Source organism: Carassius auratus, chromosome 6 (assembly GCF_003368295.1).
Source record: "Carassius auratus strain Wakin chromosome 6, ASM336829v1, whole genome shotgun sequence".
NCBI lineage: Eukaryota > Metazoa > Chordata > Actinopteri > Cypriniformes > Cyprinidae > Carassius > Carassius auratus.
Window position 1 is genome coordinate 19,513,735 of NC_039248.1, and position 25,365 is coordinate 19,539,099.

Genomic DNA, 25,365 nt, shown 5'->3' on the forward strand with positions numbered 1-25,365 from the left:
ATCGCAAGTATCAAAATTAGGATAACTATTTGGTCGCGCATGAGCAGCTCCGTTTTATCTCGGAGAAGCGTTCTGTCTTTGCGCTTGCCAATTCCACCATGTAAATAGCAAATCTGTCATGGCACAAGTGCAAATGGTTTTTAAAGGGAATGGGAGATGAGACCTGTTTAGACCATGCGCCCAGCAGCGTTGACCATTTTCCCGTCATTAAACTAGCAAAAGTGGATTTGGACATGGCCTGAGTGAACCTGCGCCGTGCACTTTAGACAATGCACCTAGATTGTTAAAATGGGGTCCAGAGAGGTGTTTTGACAGAAATTACATTGTGATATATAATGTTGCATGATAAAATATTGTATACAGGATATTATTACTTGCTTAAATTTGTCTGGCTGAATCAGAGCCAAGAATGTAAAGCTTAGAGGTAAAGGTGTAAAAAAAAAAAAAAAAAAAAAATTTTAAATCATCACCCTTTGAGCTTAGAGCTTCAAAGTGGTTTGCACTTTCAACTAGACGATTATCAGAAACTCTTGGAATTAAAGACTCAGGAGTCTGACAAACCTTGCATATCCATTTAAAGAATGGAAGCACATGCACTGCAGCATCAGTAAATACATCAGCTTAACAGATACTCCACGGTCTGAGGGCCCAATTACCTATTCACCTATTCACCTCTCTCCATTCAAAGAGTAAATGTGTAATAAATGTGTTCTAATATAATACTGTAGCTGCTGCAATCTGCACAATCACCAGCTCACAAAAGAAATGGAGGTGAGTCACTGCCAGCTAAATTACCATTCTCATTAAATCAATATACGCCTCCCTACTAATTACAAAGTCTTGTACAGATGCAGAATAAATATGTCAGCATCTGTAGATCTCAAATCCAGTTTTTCTTTGTTCTCACATAGACCTTGAGAACAATTTCACACTTGTTTGTTATCTGGTGTATTATACAAATATTTGCATTATGCATGGATTCTGATTGGATTGTCTTTGTTTTCATATTCAATCAAGCAATAAACTAGTTAATATTATCAATAATATTATGTGGCTGTATATATTTCTTCATCCTATCAAACATCTAAAGGAAGTTGTTTTTCTTGCCAATGTTTTTTGTAAAGCTGCTTTAGTATAACAAGTATTGTAAAAAAAAAAAAAAAACACTTCCCAAAAAAATTTAATGGATTTCGAAATAAGATTTGTTTTTTTTTTTCAACCGAAAGGTCAAGTTTGTTGTTTCGTTCTTTGCCTGCTTTCCTCACTTCCCAACAACAATATTGAGTTTTAAAACAGCCTTACATGCACTGACGAGTCTATTCTCATTAGACATTCACATGAAAGGGTAATATTTGATGCATCCTTTGAGTAACGGCACAATCTGGTCCCACTGCTGTCGCTTTGCTGTTCTTCTGTGAAAGGCTCTGACATCCTAAATATAATTACTGTGACTAAAGCTCTTCTTTTGCCAGATGTTTTGACATATGACAGGCAGCATGTATAATGCCTCTTCAAGCAATGTACATACTCAGAATGAGACAGAATGTTTCAGTGGTTAAACACAATTAGTTACAATCAATTTGAATAAAGCAGAACCAGCAACAACTCTGAACAAAACTGTTTCTATGAAACAAAGTATTGATTTTCACCATTATTATCATTATTACTATTATTATTCACCATTATTATCATTATTATTATATATAAACAATATAAAAAATGTTGAAGAAAAATTATGTTTTTGCATTCTGCTATAATAATTTCTGGTAACACTTTACTTAAAGACTTAATGGGTAATGCATTATAACAGTAATTTTATTGCATTAATTATGCTTTGTAATGTATTATACAATCTCATGAATAATTGTAACCACACTTAATACATTATAACACTTACACTATGAATTTAAATTCGGTTATAATTATTTACGACAAGGTATGTATTACAACGCACATTGTAAATATTTATAATGCATTTTACCCTTTAAAAGCCCTTTATAGTGCATTATACACAAAGGCTTTAAGTAAAGTGATACCGATTTTCTTATCTATTCTATTATTTATATTAAAAAATCGAAAGTTTATTGCCAATATATGATTCAATGAACAAGTTGAGCTTTTTTGTGTGTACTGTACTAAAATGTCAATACAGGTTTTATTATTTCTCTATTATTTATATGTTTTCGATTTTTTTTAAAGTAAATAAAAAAATGAATAAACTTCACTGCCCTCTATTTTGAACCATAGGGTAGAGTAATCCACACACCACCACTTTTTGAATATTAATTCATGGCAGATTTAATCAGGTACAGTATTATTATTTTAGCTATGTATTAGCAAAACTCCTTATATAAATGTATAAATCATTGCAGTAAACTAGACTTTCCTTTATTGCTCCAATAATGGCCTTGGAAGGGAGTCTGACATTTATACTACATTAAGTTTGTAGTTTTGTAGAGTTACAACAATAAAATTAAAACCATAAAATGCCAGCAGGATGTTCTTTGCATGAAATATTTGTTTTAGGGAGACTGCCAAGCTGAAGCTGTTTCTAAACTGCAGTTTCGTGAGTCACCAACAGTTGGCCAATCATTGTGTGAAAGTTCTTCGAGGAAACCTAAATATATTTCCCAGACAAGATGAGGGTTAAAGCATTTGGACTTAAGTAAAGGAAACTGATAATTCATAAATAAAAAAAATACTTCATTAGAAATTCACGTCATGGTTAAGTCTCAAACTCTATTGTTGCTTAGTGTATTTTTAACATAGGGAACATTCCCATGGAAATGCTTAGTCAAAGTCACGCACACCCATTTGGACATCAAACCAAATAGATTATGATTACGGTTGGATAATGGGCTTTTAGTGTTTAATCTGCCCTAATGATCAAGACTCATTGAAAATGACTTCATGGTCACTGGGCTGCTCTCCCCTCCAGTGAGGCAATTTAGGTTTCCTTAATAACCTGTGTCTGTAGCAGGGGATTTCTTCTCTCCTTCTCCAGTACAGCAATAATCCAGAGTGTAAGAGGGCTTGCATGTATCAGGAAATACCAGTATTTCTATTGAGCTTGAAAACTAAGAGGGAACCCAGAGATATATAGAAAGAGTCAGCAGTTAATTCCCATATTAAAAGTGACTTTTTGAGGTAAATAAGCCCAGATTAGCTTACAATAAGTGGAAACAGCAACACTAGTTAATTTGAAACACCTCTGCTCAATTAATATCATGACGGGTGGTAAAGAGAGTAGAATACCTCCAGAGAGAAGCAAACAGGTGGTGAAAGGACATCTTTTCCTTACAAGCAAAGATTGTAACAGTTTGTAAAGCTCATGAACTGGTACAAGATACACACACAAAACTGTGTGCCAGGGGCATCATACGAGTTTGGTAAAGTATTATTAGGCTGATTAGATATTAGTGCCAAGAAGATACAGTAAGTGGCAATAAACCCCACCTTGTGAATATTAGATATTTGCTTCACAATTTGCTCATTTTTTGTATCTGCAACAGATGGTATGACCCACACAGAGCCCCGATTTCAACCTCATTGAGTCAGTTTGGAATTACATGAAGAGCCTTAAGTAAGTGAGAAAAATTCCAGCCAAAATCCATGGATGAACTATAGGAAGATTTACAGGATTCTTAGAACAACCAACCTGCAAATTACCTTAAAGGGGGGGTGAAATGCTCGTTTTCACTCAATCTCCTGTTAATCTTGAGTACCTATAGAGTAGTACTGTATCCTTCATATTTCCAAAAAGTCTTTAGTTTTATTATATTTATAAGAGGAAGATAGTGTGTACCGTTTTTTTTTTTCGGAAAAACACGAGCGGCTGGAGGCGTGTGGGCGGAGCTAAAGAATCACGAGCACGTGTAGGCTTTTGCGTTGAGAGCGTCTGGAAGCTGTGACATTACCGTGAGAAAAAAAACATGACATTACCGTGAGGAAAAAACCATCATCCAAAACAAACCATGGGTAACAGTCAGATTCAGCAGTATATTTATGATCCAGAATCAGATCACGAGGCTGAAATTGAACAAGAGCAGCATCAGTAACAACGTCTCTATGTGGTATGTACTGAAACTGTATATATTTGCTTAATGGTTTTGGAAAATGACTAAGTTCCACTTAATTTTGGTTTCTTTTTTTTTTTTTTAAGCTGTACATGTGGAAAGTGCAGTTTGATGACAACATCGCATGTTGTTTACTTGATGTGCTTACGCGACGATAGCTAATTTAACAACACAGAGATATTTCAAGCAGTTTTATTCACCGCATGCGGTTCCAACACACGATCGTGACCCTTTTTCGTTGGGACTGCATCATCCTTAAGAAATAAACGATGTGCAAATCCGGCGTCAAACTGGGCCTTGTTTGTAAAACAAGCATCTTTCGAAATGCAGGGAACAAACAAAAACACTTGCACAACTCCGTTGATGCTCTGTAAAAATAAACTCCATTCACCGGTCCCTTAATGCTGTTTTTTTTTTTTTTTTTTTTTTTGGTAATCTGTGCAGGGTTGTCTTGCCCTGGCAACCAAAAAACCCCTTTTTTGTGACAATTCGGTCTCTCGCTCTGATCAGTGAATGTCTGTGCTCTGCTCTACGGGAGCGGGGGCTCTTCCAGCAGAAGTGTCCTTAGGAGCCATATAAGGAAATTCCGCTCCATCTAACGTCACACAGACCCATACTCGAAAAAAACTTTCAGAAACTTGTGACAAACCGGAATTTTTTAAACTTTGTCCATGTTTAGCATGGGAATCCAACTCTTTAACAGTGTAAAAAAACTCAGTATGCATGAAATAGCATTTCACCCCCCCATTAAAAACTATTCGTCAACTTAAACGAAAACTTAAAATATTTTTTCTTAACTGACACAAGGATGAAATAGAATAAACTATAAATATTCTATTTAAAAAAATATATAAAATGATAAATTATTAAATGGAAATACAGTAAATAAAAACTAAGGGCTGGATTTACTAAACAGCGCAATTTAGCATTAGAAAGCAATTCAGCAAAACAGAAACTCGTACAAATGCATATTCAGTATGCTCAGACACAAAAATATGTGTTCAATCCAAAAGATGGTTTGGCGCAAACTGTTAGAAAATGGCCCTAAAACTGAAATAAAATAATATTTAAAAAAAGAAAAATAACAAAAGCACATAACATTTTATTACAAATGAAAACTGAAAATAAAAACTGAATATCAACTAAAAATACAAAGAAAAATGCTTTCAAAAATATGAATACAAAACTATTATAGCCTAGTATATAAATAATAATGATGACATGATTTGGGCTATTTTTCTTTTTCATTCGCAGCAAAAACCAACTGCACAGTACTGTTATTTTCTACTTACTTCTAAATGAGAATATTTATTTGGAAAACTACATCACACAGCTCAAACCAGACATTATCTGCTGAAAGTGAAAATAACTCATTATTTTATCAAGTTGTTTACAATGCCATTACATTCCTCTAAGCAATTTATCCAGATAACCAGGTCCCTTAACTTCCCGATTACAAAGGCTCTTTCAGTCAAAGGTGCTACTTTGCTTTGCAGCTTGCTTAGATTTTAAAGTGTGGTTGATGGTCAGCCATTTAAATGAGCCCAGATAACATCCCTCAAAGGTCTGCAAATTATACTTGTGGCGAATGCTTTTACATCACACAGTGTGAGCGGTGTACCAACACCAAATCAAAGAGCAAAAAAAAAAAAAAAAAAGGCAGCAGCAAGGAACAGATGCTGCACTGTTGTATGAGCAAAACATATCATTAAAAAAGTAGACTTAAAAAAAAAAAAAAAAAAAAACAAGTGACAGGGATTGGAAAGGCAGAACTTTTTGTCACTCAGTAGTCTATGAACTCAATACCTGAACACAGGAGGAGGTGCAGACATCAATTACAGAGCACCAGCAAGAACAGTGAAACTGCACAGGAGCTTGTTAAACACACAAACAAGAGCTCCAGGACTCAGCAGTTCCAGAGCGTATCTAAAGCTTATCAAATTTTTAAGGTGTCATTATCTGATCTGTTAAAAAGATAATAAGAGAATTATTGCCTCCAGCGGGGCTAGTGATGGTAGATCTGTGTCTTTTTTCTCTGTGGAGCAGAAACAAGTTCCTGGACGTCAGAACAACACAGGAATCAATGTATATGAAGGTACCATGGAAAAATTCCTGTTTGTTCAATCTAATGTGTTGCATGCAATGGATTCCCAGCTGACATAATCACGCCACTAGACACCAGTCACACTGGCATTGTGCTCTCAAATGGGACATGGGTGAATACAAACACTTCTTCCCTTCTGCCGCTTCTCCAAACTGGAGTTCTGAGTACAGCTCTCTGGGGAACCAGTACCAAGAATTGGTTAACCACTTCAGGCAATGTAATTTTTGATTAGTTAGACATGCTGTCTTGCTAATCAAAACTATTTTTTTGTTAAAGGACTATTTATTCTGAGCTTTTTCCCCACAGTTTTGGCTGGTAACCCTGATATTGTTTGGCTCTAACAAATGCCAAAAACTATACCATTTGGAGCCCAAAAGCTTTTTATTACATTTTTTGCAAGCAAAATACAGAATGCTGTATTTAAGTAAATCTTATATCTTTGAAATACATTAATTAAGACATAATAATGCATAAGTAATCAAAAGTATTACTGTATATTGTAACCCAACATAATTTGGGGTTTTAATACACTTCAAAATGTAAAAGAAAAAATTTAAATTAAAGAAATAGTTGACAGAAAAATGTAAATTCTGGCATTAATTACTCACCCTCATGTCGTTCTAAACCTGTAATACCTTCGTTCATCTTTTTAAAAAACAAATTAAGATATTTTTGATGAAATCCGGGAGCTTTCTGACCCTCCATAAACAGCAACAGAACTACAGCATTCAAGGTCAAGACAAGGACAAGGACATCATTAAAGTAGTCCATGTCACATCTGTGGATCAACGGTAATGTTACGAAGCTATGATAATACTTTTTGTGAGCAAAGAAAACTAAAAAAAAGCAACTTTATTCAACAATTCTTCTCATGCCAGTTTTTGATGTGCATTCAAAAGGGTATCACAATACTTTGTTGTTGAATAAAGTCATAATTTGTGATTCCTTTGTGCACAAAAAGTATTCTCATAGCTTCATAACATTACAGTTGAACAACTGATGTCACATGGACGGTTTAAGGATGTCCTTACTACCTTTGTTGGCCTTGAATGAGGTAGTTCTATAGCTTTTTATGGAGGGTCAGAAAGCTCTCGGATTTCATTTAAAATGTCTTAATTTGTGTTCCGAAGGTGAACAAAGGTCTTACAGGTTTGGAATGCCCTGAGATTAATGACAGAATTTTTGGGTGAACTATCCCTTTAAAAATTCAGAAAATTATTCATTAATATCACTAATTTATACAAAATGTATTTCTATTTAAACAAAATGTTTTTGGAATATAAAGCAAACTGTGAGTTTGAATGAATGTATGTGTTTGGTCACATTTTCAGAAAATTTAGGAGACAAAAATGCCCAATATATATTGTCAACAGTGCAGTATAATATATATACTGCTCAAGAAGTCACTTTCACACCAAGCTGCTTTCTGTTGGTCAACACAGCAAATCCGTCTGACCAAATTTCTGAACACATTTAAATAGCTTCTGTCCTCATGCAAAATTCACTAATGTGAAAATTCCTATTGAAATTTTATGATTTCTCCAGCAAAAAATAATTAGTGTTTATGAGGCCTATTTATAGCAAAAAAAAAACTAAGAAATAGTGTACACTGCAGTCTTTGACCTCAAGGCGATTCAGAAAAGATGAATCACTGTCTGGCCAGGGGAGATTTTGGAATGGAGATAAAGGTTAGGATCATGATATTTTGGTAGTATTATATGTGAGTATTTAAAGGCACAGTTAGTTATTTCCTTTTGAGATCTGATATACCATACGGTGACTTGTTAATGTTATATACTTACTTCCTTAACCAAATTCCCTCATTCTATTACCCAAAAAAAAAAAAATTCTGTTCAGCTGCCTTTTCTCCATACTCAGACTACACTGAGTATGCAGGTTAGCTAGGCAGTTACTCACCTCTTTGTTATTATTCTACATACTAACCTCCAATTTGTGGCTCATAATAGAGAAGACATTAAATATTAATATTACATTATACATTATTACATTATTAACATAACATTATTATTAAACATTAAATATCGTTGAAGGGCTGAATATTTGACACTTTACTTATTTGTTTCACTGTAACCCTGCACAAGAAGGAGGGTCAACAGAACTGAGCCTCTAACTGTGTATTGTAGGTGATATGAGAAAAAATAAAAACAAGTTATATTATTATTCTTTTTCTAAGAAATCTTGTAGTTTTATGCACAAATCTGACTTTACTGTTCCTGTATTTGTGTGTCTGCTTTACTCTTTTTTATTTAATTTTTTTTGCTTTAAAATGACGAAAGACTTGCCATGTGTATCTATTAATTGGAAGCTGTGAAGCATGGCATTCATAATGAATACTGAAAAGGAAAACACTGTGAATGTGCTTCTTTTCAGTCTATTCAACTTACAGCATTCAACTGTTGATAGCATAAATTATTCAAGCACGAATGCAACATGTTCTGTTGAATGCAGTCAAACATGAATCAGGTCAGGTTCTGCGATGCACCTTAAAGACCATTCAAATGTCTAGTCAGTTTTAGACCGCAAACACTGACATGAAAAGCCATCCAGAAACAGTTTAGCAGAAGTGATGACTGAATGAGTTCAATTTTCATCTAAACATCTAGTTATATCCGAGTGAGGCACAGGCAGACATTGTGAGCAAATCGTAAGCACAATCACACATCTTTTATGACATTTAACCCTTAGAGACCAAAATGTTATAATTGAGGAGTAAATACATTGAATTCTTAAATCTTAAATCTGTGTTGATATTTTTTCTAAAATATGCAAGTACAATTGCTTTCTTATTCTTAAAAGTATTTCCTAGCAAGCTAAGAGGCTTAAATTTGTATATGTTTATAACATTGAAATATTCCTGACCCCACTGTAAAGTACACTTAAAATGCATGTTTAGACAAAGGCCCACAGCAGATGTTTTGACCTTTCTAATGGTCCTCTCAGTGAGCTAAAATGCCGAAAGTTCAGTGAGTTCAACTCACACCGAGCCTCCGACACTCTCTAGGGTTTCCTGATCTTTGGACATTTCCACACTTCACTGACCTATGGTATAAAACCTAAAAAACATATTTAGAGTGGCAGTTGTTATGACCTTTATAAAGAGCCTTTCCAGAGCACCGTCTCTGTATAGTCTTTAGTCTCTAAATTAATAATTTTATTTAGTTTCAATATGCATTTCAATCAAATAAAACTCAAACACATATATTTTTAAACATAAATTTGATTCATAACAGTGACCACTGCCATTGACCATCACTTGGCAGTGACCACATTGTGTGGGCAATAGAAATCGTAAATATAATCCTCCCAAAAGTGTTGATGTGATACATTTAATGTGTGTGAGCTGTTTTTATTTCTTTATATTAAATTATTTATTTAAAAATAATATTTATTCACTACACAACTTGGTCTCCGAGGGTTAATGATGAAGAAATTAGCATGCACTGTTAAATATATTTGTGAGCCTGGACCACAAAACCAGTTTTAAGTGTTAATCGTGATTGTGATTTAGACATCACATGAAAGCTGAATAAATAATCTTTCCATTCGTGCATGGTTTATTAGGATCAGACGATATACTTCTTTGAAGTTGTCCAAATGAATACTTAGCAATGCAGATTACTAATCAAAAAATAAGTTTTGATATATTTAAGGTAGGAAATTTACAAAATATCTTCATGGAACATGAACTTTACTTTATATCATAATTAGTTTTGAATCTATAATTCTATAATTTTGACCTATACAATGTTTTTTTGGCTATTGCTAAAAACATACCCCAGCAACCTAAGACTAGTTTTGTGGTCCAGGGTCACATTTAAACATGAATATGCCTCCCACTGAAAAGTGCCAAAAATCTGAAGTTCAGATTTCTTACTTAAAAACCAGGCATTAATCTATATCTATACCAGATCACTCTCAAATTAAACATCCAGAGGCTAAACTTACAGTACGTGCAAAGCTGATGTAGCCCCTGCCCCAAAATGACACCAACTTGTTTATTGACATCTAGTCATGCATGCAATGCCTTTAGGGCTGTATTTAATTGCATTTCTGAATCATAGTTTCTCTGCGTACTACATCTGTCATTAGAAGCTATTTGTGCATATATTAGCTGAGGCAGATGAAAGGTCAAACGAACATTGAAAAATAATTGTGCAAAAATTGCTCATAACATTCCGAACACTAGAAAATACTTGCTGCCTGAAAAACATTTTTAAAAAAGAAAGAAAAATATATAGCCTGAGTTATCATTACAATAGTCTTTAAGTCATCAAGTTCATTGTGTTGTGAGGTATGTTTGTTTTAGTCAATTTAGCTAAAAATGTTAACTTGGCAATACAAGTGTTCCTTAAAAAAAGGATCTATTTAAAGAGTTTGCCTTCTCTATATCTTGCTTCCATTCTATAGTTGCATTTTCATTTAAATGTACAGCGGACGCAGCTGAAGGGAAGGCTGAAGGACAAAGCTTTAGTCAGCTTTCACGAGTTGAGATGGAACTACGCTGCCAAGCTGAATAGAAGAATTATGGCTGCTGTCATAAACTCATTCCAAAAAGACCAGCACCACCTCATCCACAACTACAAACCCGATTCCAAAAAAGCTGGGACACTGTACAAACTCTGAGTAAAAAAGGAATGGAATAATTTACAAATCTCAAACTTCTATTTTATTCACAATAGAATATAGATAACATATCAATTGATGCAAGTGAGACATTTTGAAATGTCATGCCAAATATTGGCTCATTTTGGATTTCATGAGAGCTACACATTCCAAAAAAGTTGGGACAGGTAGCAATAAGAGGCCGGAAAAGTTAAATGTACATATAAGGAATCATTGCACAGAGCTTTGGTGGATTCCTGCTTGTCCTGTAGATGATCTGCTTGTACGAGCAGATCGGTTCTTCGCTTGAGAAGCGTTCAGCTTTTCCGCCAACAAATTCCGCCATGTAAATAGCGATCCGCCATGGCGTGAGCACATCTCGCTCTTAAAGGGAATGGGAGATGACACTCTGATTGCACACAGTGATAAATATGGCTGTGTTGATGCCATGAAATTTAAAATCAACTTATTTTTCCCTTAAAATTATACATTTTCTCAGCTTAAAAATTTGATTTGTCATCTATGTTGTATTCTGAATAAAATATTGAAATTTGAAACTTCCACATCATTGCTTTCTGTTTTTATTCCCAATTTGTACAGTGTCCCAATGTGTCGGCTTTGTAAGATTACATATTTTAAAAAAAACATGTATTATAAATACTTTTCTGTGTGTGTGCATATATTTATGTGCATGTTCGTGTGGGCATGTGTTTGTGGGTGGTTGACAGGGCACGGTTATTTAAATGTCCAGATTTTTTTAATCAACATCATTATGAGCATATGGTGTGACAGAATGGCTTCTCTCAGATTTACACTGAAATAAATACAATGAAAACATATTCCAATTTAGGCAAAAAAAAATATCTTAAAGGAAGATACAGCGTTAAACAAAAGTCAGGCTCTATTGACGCTATCTGTGGTCTGCTGTCAGTTAGCGAAAAGAATAATGTCCACGAAATTTAGCTTGTCAGCAGCAATAAATCAACACAAATTATATATATACACAGTACAGACCAAAAGTTTGGACACACCTTCTCATTCAAAGAGTTTTATGACATTGTTTTGTAGAATATGACATATTTTCAGCTGTTTCACACTTTTTTGTTATGTATATAATTCCATATATAATTCCACATGTGTTAACTCATAGTTTTGATGCCTTCAGTGTGAATCTACAATTTTCATAGTGAAAATAAAGAAAACTCTTTGAATGAGAAGGTGTGTCCAAACTTTTGGTCTGTACTATATATATATATATATATATATATATATATATATATATATATATATATATATATATATATATATATATATATATATATATATATATATATATATATATATATATATACATACATACATATTGCTAGAGTGAATATCTTGACCAGCCCTAAATGTACCATAGATGGCACAAAAAAGAAGACAGAATGTAGTTAGAGACCACTGACAGGTATTCTGCTGCTACTGTGTGTAATGGAAAGAAAATAGCCAGACAATATCCCAGAGGAGACCATTTCTGGGGTCTCAACGCCACCGTGGAAACCTTTCTGGCAGCGATTTCATTCTCTTTTTCATTCTCTCCCAACTTCCGTCATAACACCGTCTTCTTACATTTCTGTGAAAAACACATGCGGTTTTCTTTTTGTCCGGCCATTTCATGCAATCTCTCCCACTTGCTTCCATTGTTTCCAGCCCAATTTCCCGCTCTTATCCTCCCACTCTACTTTTCCATCCGTCACCTTCTCTCGTTATTTGCTCAGAAAGTGTATGGAGAAACATAAAAGCAGAGACACAGCAAACAGAAGGTCCCTGGAGCAGCGCTTGTTCCACAACAAATATTCTGAGATCATTACCTTTGAGCCAGCTGCTCCACCAATTTGAAGTCACCGGTGACTGGGAAAAGGACGAGGTGCTTCGAAACTGCACTTTGCAACTAATTACAAGGTGTTTTCTGAAAATCCTCCCAAGTGGAATTGTCTGCCATCCATGCATTTTACTGCCTCCTACCTACTCTTTCAAATCTTTCCAAGTATTTCTGTCCCTTTCATCACATGTGCTTTTCTAATCCTGTTTTCTATTAAACTTACTGACGTTTCATCTCATGTACTGGTGAACACCAGATGCTGCAAGTTGGCATATCTGACTGTATGAAAACAAACAAATTTAATACAACACTCAGAAATTCTTGTTCCATCATATCAGGCGTCTTCAACAGGGGGTCTGCAACAGTACTGCAAGGGGTCTGCCAATTATTTTTTGCAAAAAAAATTTGTTTGAAAAAGCTGACTTCAACCATATGATTATAAAACTAAAGTTTAACTTTTCTATTATAAAGCTGAAATGTTATGTACAAGTATTAAACTGATGTCAAATTTATATTATATTATATTATATTATTATAGATTGAAATATCTAGATTTTACACAATATGTAAGAGATCCCCTATTCTTGATCTGTCTCTCTATCCAAAAACAAAAACAAAAAAAACATCCACACCACTATATGAAAACCCAAAGCCACTGCCTGACAACAACATTAAATATTCATCACAACTAAGGCTCGATTTCCATAGACACCTCAGAATGACACACTAGGTACACCCGGGAACAGCATGCCAAGCTCTTGGCTCTTGACATTGTGATATAGTGAAATTGCTGGCAGAGGAGCATTCAACATCTGTCCCAGCAGAACCTGCATTGGCTAGATTTTGGGCAGACTCTCACAGGAACATATGCTTTCGGTTCAGACACACATTCAAACACTCCAACTAGAAAATTTAAATGAAATGGAAAAAACACAACAGCCAACAGCACTGTGTGCATTCATAAATCAGAAAGTCTGTGTAACAAATCCTTGTTCTGCAAGCGTTCAGATCAAATGTGCTGTCACAAAGGAATAGAGTCACAAAGCCCCTAACTGTGTTTCCTACAAATTTTCAGTGGATGGCTTTAAATACAGTATTTAGTTTGTGGTTATGTTGTTCTGCATAGTTGCCACATTTTATACTATGCATATTACTAAACAAAAATTACATTTTGATATATTTACGGTAGGAAATGTACAAAATATATTAATGGAACATGATCTTTACTAAATATTCGAATGATTTTGGCATAAAAGAAAAATCGATAATTTTCATCCATACAATGTTTTTTTTTTTTTTTTTTTTGGTTATTGCTTAAAATATACCCCAGCGACCTGAGACTGGATTTGTGGTCCAGGGTCACATACAATATATATATATTCACGCACACACACACACACACACACATATACTGTATATATACACACATATGTATCTATTTTTTACTAATTTTAGATAAAGCCTTGGGGTCAGTAATATTTTTTACCGTACTTTTATTCACCAAGGGTGCATGAAATTTATCAAATATGACAGGACATTTATAATGTTGTTTTGGACTTTCTATTCATCAGAAAAATAATTTGATTACTTGTAACATGCTTAACCATTGATATAAATGTATCAACTTATTTTTAATTGTAAAAATAGAATAATATAATGAAACAGTAATATATACTATATTTTATCTAAAAACTACAGCCTTGGTGTGCATAACAGACTTATCACCATTAAGCATTTGAATGGTAGGGTGTTCGTGTTTGTTTCTTTTAACATATTCATTTAGTATACAGTTTTCTGTACTACCACTTCTACTGTTGGACATCCACAGCCTATGTACTAATGAGAGAAATGGTACTTTTATAACATATGTACACAGTTTCCCATAATAATCACAATTCCCCAATAAACCATCTAAGGGCAATTTTCTTATTCAATAATCTATTAAAGGTTATAATAGCAGAGATGAAACCAGACAAATTCACAAAGGCCACACATGCTGGCATCAAACGGAGCAGCTTGGCCAGTCTCATCATGATGTATTAGCTCCTTCCAGACACCCTGTGGAAAAAACAGGTTTCCTCTGTTTCCACATACACACACACACACACACACACAAGCCTATAACTCACCACAGAGTAAAACATGACACAACCTCTACACACCACATTATGTGCCCTTCCTCCATTTTCTCTATGATTAAAAAGCTAAGTGGATGGATTTTGGATTCAGTTAATTGTCCTCATGCAGGGTCTGAAGCTTTAATGGAATACATTGTTTACTATTTACATCATGCAGTTTCCTAAAGACATCATTGATTTAACTACAGACATCCAATGCGCGTTAGCCTTTTAGAATCCAATCTGCCATTTGATGGTTAATTTTTTACGTTTTTTTACATCCACCTTGGTCTTTTTGATTTCATAATATTCTCAGGGCCACGGATTCGATTTTCTTAAGCTTTATCTTAATTCTGCACATCCAGTCTCTGCGTCTCCTGCGTTTTCTAACAAAGATGATTTAAGCCTAACTGTGAACCTAGGATTTATTTGAATTGTTAATCTGCATAATGGGTGTCCTAATTCAGAGGCTACCAAACCACAGTAAAATTCAGATTTTTCGTTGGTTAAAACACTTCCATGGATTAAAATCTAAAGGGATAATCTGACTTCAGCCATGCGTCTGAAGCTGAGATCATGACAAATCATCTCAACAGCAGCTTTTCAAATCACTGTCACTGTTAATGCCATGGTGAATCAGGTCAAGCCAGCACTGCACTGCTACAAAAGAAACCTGTCAATTGATCGGATACACTGTCATGTTAATTCAACACAAACACTGTGCTCAGTGGCTCTCAATTAAAAGCCACTTTAATCATTAACATTGAAGTACATTGTTTTTATTGAGTTAGCCCTTAATTTTTGGGCCTTTGGGTGATTTATGATGGTTAATTAACATGAAACAAAATATTAAAATCATGTGAATGGTGACAGCCAGAGGCATCATGCGTTTATTCTCTATCTGGGTTATCTCTATTTGAAAGCCAACCACCCTGACTAACTTGCTAGTACATGCAAACACACTAAACACATTCACATTGACCATAAAAAAATACACTAGATCCTACAATTCCATTTGCAATCATCTCCAATCACTACTGAGCTATAAATTTCTGCATTTATAACATTACCTGCCAAAACTAAATATTAAATGAGCTGCATATTGCCCAAAAGATAGGATTGCATAAGACCTCCAGTAGGCAAATAAAATAGATTAATCTTGACGTGAAGAATGATCCAATCATTCTGTCTAGAGTAGACAAATGAAAATGCCACTCAAACATAGGCAAATTCGCAGTTGACAAAATGCATCTACTTATCTCATCAAAGTGAATAAAACTCAGCCTTTGTTACTATTATAGATTTATTGAACTGTGTTTCATAAAACCACAGACAGTGTGGACCAGGGCCAGTGCTGACAAACCTCTCCTGGCTAATACGCGCTGTGTTCCCAAGGTTTTGTGCAAAAGACACAACACTTGCTCTAAAAGCAACAACCATGCAACTTTGCACAACATCAGCAGTTCATGTGCTTTTCCTCCCAGGCTGTTTTACTTGATTTCATTTGCAATCTAAATATGTCTGAATGAGAAATCTTTGATAGAAACATTAATTTTGTAATATGTTTATCATTGTTTATCCTTTCAATTTCTTCTATGGATCAGTTTAGCAGATCAAGACGATGAACATGGATATATTCTGAAAATCTTCAATAGAACAAATACATTTTATATTCAGTACAGTTGGGGTCAAATGTAAAACCTGTACTGCAGCAATAACAGAACGTTTCATAACTTTTGACCTCATGGTCAAGGAAAAAAAGAAAAGAAAAAGAAGACTATTAAGAACATGAAAACAAAAAAAATTGCATATCTGATAAGCCTATGGTGATATTGAGGCCTCATCTGTGAGTGTTTTCAGAAACAGCAGAGCATAATTGCCTCATTAAAAGGGTTTTATAGATTTCTTTTATTACTTTAATATGTCCCTTGAGGTTCGCTTTAAATGATAATGAAGTTTATATAGGAATATATTCACAAAGTCTGAAAATATCAATTTTAAGACCTGTCAGTAAACAGCCACTGTTTTGAATGGTTAACATAAATGCATAGGAATGCTATTTCAAAACTGTCACTGACATAAAAACTCTATGAAATCCTTTACTTATGATTTGCAAGCGATGTAACTGCTGCCAGATCTAAACATATAATCCTCTGATATGACTTTGAATTTTATGAAATTATTTGTTCATGGGGCATATTAATTATGCCGTTTAAACCAGACGTGTCAAAGCAAATGTTCCTTACCCTTACATTTCTTCTGTTGTCAGAAGTGGCTCAAGTGTGGACTATATCAGAAAATGAATGTAGACAGTAAGTAATTATTATGGGTTCTGTTTGATTTTGATTTTTAATATAAAAAATATCTGCATATCTTCAAGATGAGACTAACAATTAGCTTTTTTACAATTCATCAAATCTTGCAAATACAAGTGATTAATTAATTAATTCATATGGCCTTTTAGGTTCCTAAAATCACAAACCATTCATTTTACAGGTCCCCTAAATGTAATTAATTTATTTCACACAAAAAAAAAAAAAAAAAAAAAAAAAAACCTACACTAGATATGCTATAAGTGGAAGGAGACTAATAAATTAAATTAAATTGCATAATTAAATTTAATCATACTTTCAATATTTTAAACTGCCAGAGGTTACAGCAATTTATATTAGATGCATCACTAATATCACTTTCCCATTTTAAGCATGAATACAAAGCTAGGAAAAAGCTGGTGATTCCAAGTTTCGTCTCTGGGAAATTTGAGGACGCCCTTTATCTCCATCTTCATACATATGCAAACAGACAGAGAACCGAACCCAATAATTAATGTCATCCTGACCCTCCTCTCATCAGCCCATGGCCAAGCTCACAATAGGAGTCGGTGGCAATGAGGAGGTGCGTGAGTGCTGCTGGCAGAGAGTAATGAGACGCACCTGCTGCTTATTGCACCTTGTCACTACTGCCAAAACCCCTCCATCTCAATCTCTGCAGCAGTTCTGGCCCAGTGGCAGAAGGTGTCCTGACTTGACAAGACCCTGAACCTACACATAAATAATCATATTGAGCCTATATGGCTGATCAGCCTGTTGGTGTATATCATGTGGATATCATGTCAATTCAGTGCAGGAAGAGCTTGTCCTTGAGGTCCAAAACAGCACAACATAACTGGGAATCCACTTAACCAACAGCCACCTGGCCCTGCTCCTCTGGACCTAAAGCACAACCATTCTGTCATGCAAACTGTGGTCATTCTGTGTGAGCCTTTACAGCCACTCTCAAGAGACTTTCTGCCTTTATATTTGTGTTTTATTTATTTTTTTACAAATAAAGACTCTGAGGCATTAAACTGTCAAATTGTTTGTGTCCTTCTTCATTCCCTGCCAAGGAAAGAAAAAAAAAGAAATGAATTCATGTTCATATTCAAGAATATGGAGGTTTATTCAGTATTCTAGATAATTTTTCCAACAATGGACCAAAGTAATGAAATTTATGGTTTTCATTAGTCAAAGTAAACAAACAATCAGGGAGATTGATGACAACTGCCATGTGCTGAGGTCTAAAAGATGAGGTACGGTGAAGGTTCTGTACCAACAATTATACATGAGAAATCCTTGCACACAGTACAAACTACAAGAAAAGCCCTTTTGTATCTGCTTAGGAAAGCAACACGTTCAAATTCACCAAGCCTGTTACAAATACACAGACCTCATAACATAGATAGATCACACATGTTCACAACACACATTCAGTTGAGTAGGATGGCAACCCCCCACACTCACACATAAAAACACACACATTCCTGCAAGCCAAGCAGTGAATGTGTTATTCGGGTATGAAATTCATCAGGCAAACCCTTTATCCTGTGTCACTGAGGGTCCATCTGTTCAAGTAAGGTCTGATTGATTGTCCATGAGATGATGGAAGCAAACATGATTGTCTCAACAGGGCAAGGAATGATGAGGAAAGCCTCAGAATATAGGAGAAAAGCCAAGTGGCATTATGAGGGCAAACTAAATCACATATAATCTCTCTCATATACACTCATTCTTTAGGACCTTTGTAAGCTCTTTAATTTTTGCATCAGTGGTCTATTCCATCATAATATAACGTAGTAGTAACCTTTTCAAAATCTTTAGAGCCATGTGCATATTAAGAGACATTAAATATATATATATATATATATATATATATATATATATATATATATATATATATATATATATATTGAATATGTTCAAAATGTAATTTACTAAGATTGCGATGATTAGGGCCTAGAAATTATATGTGTAATATTATTAAGGAGTATCTGGGCTCTTATGTGAAGAGTGATAATAATTACAAGGAAATTGGAATTATTTCATCTAGAATAACTACTGAAGGAACTTAAATTTTATAAATTAGCTGGTTAAAAAACTACAATGAGAACAAAATTGAACCCATAACAACTCCTTGTGGAACACCATAGAGATGCCATGATAAGAATGTATCAAATGTGTTTGCCATTTCTACAATTCTATTTGAGAAATTATCTTAATACTGCTGAACCGAATGGCTTTTTTTAATAATGTTTAGGCAGAAGATATGTAAATATTTTATAGGTCAGCAAAACAGATTTTCTTATTAGTTGTGTCGGAAAGTGATATACAGTATATTGAAAACAATACATAGTGCAGATAATGTGTGAAATAAATGTGACAGGACAGAAGGGGGAAGCTAAAATTATTCAAGACACAAACAGTCTAATGTGGTCATATTAAAACACACACACACACACCAATTTACTACAGAGAAAACAAAGATGGAAATATAATGTTGTTATGTGGATATGGATGGTAGTATTTCCCAGGGCTCACTGCCTTGCCAGCTAACAGCACTTCAGTCTGCTGTTGTTGGCCGAGCAATGAAGACTTAAAGCAAGCAAAACAGGCTTTAACAAATGCTTACTTCTTTCTACTATCATCATCGTCATTTCCTTGCAAGGATAATTGCACTTTAAACAAGCATTTTGCTTGGATCATTAAGTCAAACTGAAAAACAAACAACTGAATATTGAGTGCACGGAACAGATTTAAAGCTACATTTGACAGATAAATATTTCTGATGTATCAGAAAGATTCCTAAGGCAATACACTACAATTAGAGCAATTTGTATGAAAAAATTGATTCTCCCATAACAGTCATTTACCTGTTCAACCATATAATGTTTTAATGGTTGTTTTCAATTCAAATCCATTTACTAAAGCAAATGTCCATTCAGCTACAGTGTGTCCTTTCACTTTACTTGGTAATAATTTCATCATAATAAAGTATAATTACACCGAAGGTGTTGAAATGTTTGAAATTGTTTTTATGCAACAGTTCAATAATTTAAAAGTATATTAATTAACTGGTGAATAATAATATATATCTATATTGATTAACATACATTTCAGACAAAAATTGGTCAGTTATTTGGTGTGCATCTAGGCAATATGCATATCTGAATAAAGCAAACTTGCATTCTTCTGGAGATCGGTCTTGGAAGGCTACCTTGAAAGAATTCAGACGAACACAAGGACACAGAACACATTTTTGTCAGACTGACCATGTGAACTAAAAACTGCATTTCTCAAAATCTTTATCACTTTATTAAAATTAGGCCGACAAAACAAATTGACAAATGTTTACTTTTACAACCCACCACATATTTATGAACATGGATTGAGAAGTTTAAAGCTAGAAGTTTAAAGTTTACAGGCTTCTGTGTCATCTGCCCGCACTGAGTTCTGGTATTTCTAATGGTTTGATTCTCTCAAGTCTGCATTCATTGCATCCTTAAAATCAAGAACACATTAGGGTAGTTTACGTTCACGCATCCTCTAAACTTGAACTTGTGTTTTTGAATATTGTAATTGAACTTCGATGGTGTAGCCTAGTATGAAAACACAAGATTGCATAAGAATGCACAATTAAGAATTTGGCCCTTTTATATCAACAAACCACCAAAAAAAATTTAAAGCCAGTCTCTATTTCAGTCTACAGAGATTTTCCCTCCCTTCTCTGTAACCATCCGGTTCCAGCTCCACCCCGGGTTTTCCATGTCCCGCGAAGGAAACCCGCTCCGAGTGATCGTTAAAAGACAAAACACCGAAGCCCGACTTTCGAAAAACACATTAGCCTACTGGCGGCTGGCAAAAAAAACAAAACAAAAAAAAAACACAGATTTTACATATAAATTGATTTAAAATTGTTCCATTTACAACGGCTGTCAACTGGTATTCTTTAGGCTACATGAAATCCCCGTGTCATCCCTGCTTTTCCATTCTGAATTAACTCTTTTGATTCCAAACGAACACTCGCTTACAAAGACCAACGCTTCTGTAAACGGAGACAGAATTGTAAAAAAACAGAACTCAAATCTCGTTCCTGGTACTTTTTCTTAATATACGGTGTTTGTTGTAAATAAAACCCGCTATTATGCGCGCGTTAGTGTCAGATCTAAAGCAACTTAATCAGACAATCCTGATTAGGAGCCCCTCAGCATCCCAACTGAGAATCCGGAGATGCAAACACACACTCTCGTATCAAAACAGAACACTCTATTATCAAAAATAAAGGCAATCGTGTTAGAACAAAAGCAGGAACAAGCATCTGAGAATTCTCACCTCAAATACGGATCCACTTTCTTGCACGTGGGAGACCAAAGAGCCACAAAAGGATCCCGTTTTAAACTCGTGATCTAGAACACGAGTGTTGTGCCGTTGTGTTTTTTGGTGTATAAACCATGAGGTGGTCCAGAGCCGTCATTGAAGCAGCAGCAGCAGCAGCATCTTCTGTCCCGCTATAGGACCCGCTTCTGTCCTTCAACACCGCAGCTCTCAGTCAGTCTGAACTGGTACACGGAGTCCGTGCAGAAACGAGCTCTCCAACTACATTAAAAAAGATGCTGGGATTCGGTTTCGACGGCGCTTTGGCAAGATGCAGGCGGTTCTCACGCGCAGCAGACTCGCGCTTTCGTTTCTAATGCTGAGCGTTCACTGTGACTGTCAAAGCAGAGGAGGATCTCCGATACAAGAGCGCTTATAAACACTGAGACGTGGGATGCGTGTGAGTAAGTCACTGGATGGGAGGATGAATGCTCAATTTACTGCATTTATTTTATGTTCGTCTCCAGGCATTGGTTCAAACAGAATATTTGTCGATTCCTGCATGAATCATATAGCCTGGAAATTGGGGCAAGTTGTCACTTTTGTTTTTTTAGGGTGGATGGTTTCTGAAAGTCAGTTATATTACAGGTGGATGTATTTAAGCATTGGCTGTTTCTTGAATATTTCCACCATTATTGCTCAGGAAAAGAGATACAGTTCATTCAACACACATTTGATATAACAATTATAAGACACAAAAGGTATAAAACCAAAAATTATATTATATTATATTATATTATATTATATTATATTATATTATATTATATTATGTGACAACTCCCCATCGTTGAAATATTTGTCTTGAAGACGGTTCAGACTTTTGGGTAGAATACGATTGACTTTACCTGAACAGGCTATATTTCAGTGTGTTATTGTGTTCACTTATTGTTACCTAGAAAACTAACAAAACAAAAAAAAGATATTTAAAAAAGAAAGAAAATAAATCAATAGTACACAGTGGTGTGAAGATGGATTTGAATGTCTACATATCTAAAATATACAGATGAATACAGATGAAACAATCAGTTTTCAGTGCTGATGAAAAAAATGAATGAACTTCTGAATGATCCACGTGATTATGAGCCCATTATTCAATTATGCAAGGTCATACATTAGAAATTTCATCATGAGCATTTGATTTGGCAGACAAGACACTGAGGAATCTTCCAGATGTTGAAAACACACAGTAATTGCAAGGTAGTTAAACCTTTATGAATGTTTTTCCCTGATCATTTCCATAATCGGCTTTGGGATCACTCTACTTAGCAATAAAGCATTGATACTGATGGTTAAAAAATCCCCAATAACGGCAGAAGAAGATGAGGTCGGGGCGACCGCTCAGGGAATTGGGACAAGGCCAAAGAATGTGTCAGTAACTATAGGCGGTGTTTGAGGTGATCAGGCAAAGCCTAAAGTTAAAGCCTGGTTTCATTGTTCCAGTGAGGATTTAGAGCTTAAGCACCATGACCATGATTAAGAAACAAGACCATCTGCTATCCAGTGTCCGAATGACAGGGTTTTTCACATGCACACTCTCTTTCTCTCATGGCGCACAGATGTTTAATATGGTCAAGCTTTTATGCATAAACATTTATGGCCCACATTTTACTAAAGCATACATTTTAGTGGCAATGTGTAAATGCTTTATATGTACAATAAATTATATGTTTGTGTATTGTCCATCTAAACTTCAAGTCCACTTATAAATGCTTGTGGACAAGAACATCTATTCAGAAATCTTCTCACCCCGTGGCACACTGTCATTATAGACAGATGGAGCTTGACAAATAAGACAGCATTGGATTTCTCAGACACATCACATTAACTCTAGACTGAGCAGGAGGATATCAGGGTCCCCGAGGGCACAATTACACACACTGTAACACCAGCAATGTCTTCTCATTAGTAACCAACCAGCAATTAGCCTAGCAATTAATCACCCCCACAGAGGCCTTGTTTAGATTAGAAATCAAGATTTGTTTTTACATGTGTTTACAAAGTTCACTGTAATAGCAATAGAACATACTGTAGGTCATAGCAAAATACCGATGCATTCCTTAAATCTTTCTGAAAACTAAAGGAAAATAGTTTTTTTCAGAAAACATTATTTCTGTCTTGAAGTGAGGAAAACTTTACTGAAATACACACTCATGCTTGGTTAAATGGGGCATTATATAGAGCTATTGTTTTTATAAATCTAGTTAGAAATACACTAATCTAACCCTAAACCTAAACAGAAAACCTTCAACACTTTTATAATAAAAACTAAAAAATTATTTATTGTTAGATAATTTTAAATGAGGACACATTCAAAAGAAGGTTTACTACATCAGAAAAGCCATAAAGTTTACTATGCAATGCAAATGTCAAAATTCATTATGGTAATGGTAAAAGTATGGTAAAATGTTTTTAGGTATTTACATAGGTACCTAGGTACAAAAATGTAGATACATGCATGTTTTTCCTGAAAGAAAGTCAGCCACTGTTGTTTTGGACCCCATTGACTTTAGACCTAATTGTATAGACAACACAAAAAACCCTTTCTTGTGTCCCACAGAAGACAGTAACAGATATGAACCACATTTAAGTGAGTAAATTATGAAAAGTTTTGCTTTTTGGTGAAATACAGTATTGTTCAAAATAATAGCAGTACAATGTGACTAACCAGAATAATCAAGGTTTTTCGTATATTTTTTTATTGCTACGTGGCAAGCAAGTTACCAGTAGGTTCAGTAGATTCTCAGAAAACAAATGAGACCCAGCATTCATGATATGCATGCTCTTAAGGCTGTGCAATTGGGCAATTAGTTGAATTAGTTGAAAGGGGTGTGTTCAAAAAAATAGCAGTGTGGCATTCAATCACTGAGGTCATCAATTTTGCGAAGAAACAGGTGTGAATCAGGTGGCCCCTATTTAAGGATGAAGCCAACACTTGTTGAACATGCATTTGAAAGCTGAGGAAAATGGGTCGTTCAAGACATTGTTCAGAAGAACAGCGTACTTTGATTAAAAAGTTGATTAGAGAAGGGAAAACCTATAAAGAGGTGCAAAAAATGATAGGCTGTTCAGCTAAAATGATCTCCAATGCCTTAAAATGGAGAGCAAAACCAGAGAGACGTGGAAGAAAACGGAAGACAACCATCAAAATGGATAGAAGAATAACCAGAATGGCAAAGGCTCAGCCAATGATCACCTCCAGGATGATCAAAGACAGTCTGGAGTTACCTGTAAGTACTGTGACAGTTAGAAGACGTCTGTGTGAAGCTAATCTATTTTCAAGAATCCCCCGCAAAGTCCCTCTGTTAAAAAAAAGGCATGTGCAGAAGAGGTTACAATTTGCCAAAGAACACATCAACTGGTCTAAAGAGAAATGGAGGAACATTTTGTGGACTGATGAGAGTAAAATTGTTCTTTTTGGGTCCAAGGGCCACAGGCAGTTTGTGAGACGACCCCCAAACTCTGAATTCAAGCCACAGTACACAGTGAAGACCGTGAAGCATGGAGGTGCAAGCATCATGATATGGGCATGTTTCTCCTACTATGGGCCTATTTATCGCATACCAGGGATCATGGATCAGTTTGCATATGTTAAAATACTTGAAGAGGTCATGTTGCCCTATGCTGAAGAGGACATGCCCTTGAAATGGTTGTTTCAACAAGACAATGACCCAAAACACACTAGTAAACGGGCAAAGTCTTGGTTCCAAACCAACAAAATTAATGTTATGGAGTGGCCAGCCCAATCTCCAGACCTTAATCCAATTGAGAACTTGTGGGGTGATATCAAAAATGCTGTTTCTGAAGCAAAACCAAGAAATGTGAATGAATTGTGGAATGTTGTTAAAGAATCATGGAGTGGAATAACAGCTGAGAGGTGCCACAAGTTGGTTGACTC

At 35.2% G+C, this 25,365-nt stretch overlaps 1 protein-coding gene across 1 annotated transcript in view; it reads right to left on the reverse strand.

The window, feature by feature from the left end:
• Nucleotides 1–21,815, reverse strand: part of pde4ba (phosphodiesterase 4B, cAMP-specific a) — a 142,705-nt gene extending 120,890 nt beyond the window's left edge. The window contains exon 1 of the mRNA XM_026264850.1: nucleotides 21,429–21,815. The gene's annotated coding sequence lies outside the window, so the exon portion shown is untranslated. The remainder of the gene's footprint in view (nucleotides 1–21,428) is intronic.
• Between the last annotated feature and the right edge of the window lie 3,550 nt (nucleotides 21,816–25,365).